The following is a 2044-nucleotide window of genomic DNA, read 5'->3' as shown; positions in this document are numbered from 1 at the left end:
AGAGGAGAAACCAAGATGGCGGCATAGGTAAACACCTGAAATTGCTGCTGCACACAACCACTTCAAAACTAGAACTAAAAGACAAAACGGACATCATCCAGAACCACAGGAAGGCTGACTGAGTGGAAATTCTACAACTAGAAGAAAAAAGAAAATCATCCTGAAACGGAGGTGGGGTGTGGAAGTAAAGTGCAGAGGTAAGGAGGCACATGCAGAAAGGGCTGGCAATTGAGGACACGGTGGTCTTTTTCAATCGGGAGAGAGACACAAGCCCCTGACTGCTCTGAACTCCAGTTCTGGGCGAGCCTCTGGGGACCCAGACTCATACGGGGAGAAAATGGACTGTCTGGCTTCGGGTAGAACTCGAGGACGGCTTTCTCTCAGAGGTGCTTGCAGCAATTACTGCGGGACACTGAGACGCAGGGCCTCTTAGGGTAGGACTGAGGATCAGCCATAGCTATTGGCTTTTCCCAGTTGATTCCCTGAGACCCCGCCCCACCTAAGCTGTGCGCAGAGGCTTTTGCATATGAATGCCTGGCCCTTTGCAATCTAAAATTACCTAACAAACTGCAGCTGGGTCAGAGAGACCCAGAACATCCAAAAGAAGACGCAAGGTCCCACAGCAGCTTGCATTACTTCACAGCTGGGCCTCATCTGGGCACCTCCAAACCCCAAACAAGGAAAAAGAATCTGCAGATCTCTCCATAGCTCCTGCTGGGTAGCCTCAGGCAGATGCTAAATTAGCACTTCCTTAGAGATCCAAGGGCCAGTGTACCCAGTGGTCAGAGTGGGACCATCCAGATTACCACCGAAGACTACCATTGTGCCCAGTGGGGCTGTGAAACCCTACCCCGCTGGACAATGAGAGATCCCATTGCTATGATTACAGAGGGTCGTTCGGCCTGGAGCCCCTGAGAAGAACTGTGCGGTAGGGGATTGTCACCCTGTGGTAATTATGCCACTGAACTGGAGGGCTTCCTCCTGGGACACGGGAAAAACATGGGGCCTACGTCTTTATGTATGGGGAAGAGACCCAGGGATCCTCTTCACCCTCCAGAGAACCCGACAAGCCCCAAAGAGAAACCCAATTGGGCGCCTTTTTGAACTAGATTTAGGGATACCATCCGTACAGCCCCCAAAGCACCGGCAACCCACACGAAGTCCAACACCTGAACTAGGTACGGGAGGAAAGTCAGAACCAGAGCATAGTCCCACTCTTGCCCCCATTACATCTGAGCAAGGAGACCCCTCCTCAACACCCTGGATGCCGTTTTCAACTTCTTAAACCAAACCTCCCCAAACACCACCAAGGATTGCTGGCTACGCTTAAATCCTGAACCACCATATTATGTAGGGATAGGGGCAAATGCCAGTATAAGGGAAGACGATAGCAGCATCAGAAATATCTCAATTCAAAATACCCCCGAGGGGATGTGCAGGTGGGAAGAGAACCTCAAGTTAACCCTGGGGGATTATCAGGGAACAGGTACCTACTTTATGTCCAAGGACTACAATCTTAAGAAGTCCCCCTATGCAGAATCATGCTCCTCAGTCACCACCTTCAGTAAAGAAGATGACGACAGTAGTGGCACCCTGGAGAGATATCTGGTAGCCCAGAAGGGAATCTGGTTTGCCGGCACCTCTGGTATCACCCCCTGTTTTTCCCCCTTGACTCTCATCCCCCCCGGGGAGCCTTCTCTATGCATCCTCACTTACATCTTGCCTCAGGTATACTATTACTTGGGGGGGGGGGGCGCGAAGCATTTAGGTCTGCTCAGAAGCAGAAAAAAACGGGCCCCAGTATTAATTCCCCTTTTAGTAGGGCTAGGGATTGCCGGCTCCACTGCGGTGGGAACAGCAGCTCTAGTAACAGGAAATGAGAATTTTAAGGCCCTCGGCAGCCAAGTAGATCAAGATCTGAGCACATTAGAACAAAATGTAGATAGACTTGAAGATTCCCTCAGTTCCTTAGCCGAGGTAGTATTACAAAATAGGAGAGGGCTCGACCTGTTATTTCTAGAACAGGGAGGACTATGCATGGCCC

The sequence above is a fragment of the Myotis davidii genome, unplaced genomic scaffold (assembly GCF_000327345.1).
Source record: "Myotis davidii unplaced genomic scaffold, ASM32734v1 scaffold178, whole genome shotgun sequence".
NCBI lineage: Eukaryota > Metazoa > Chordata > Mammalia > Chiroptera > Vespertilionidae > Myotis > Myotis davidii.
This window is presented reverse-complemented; position numbering follows the sequence as displayed.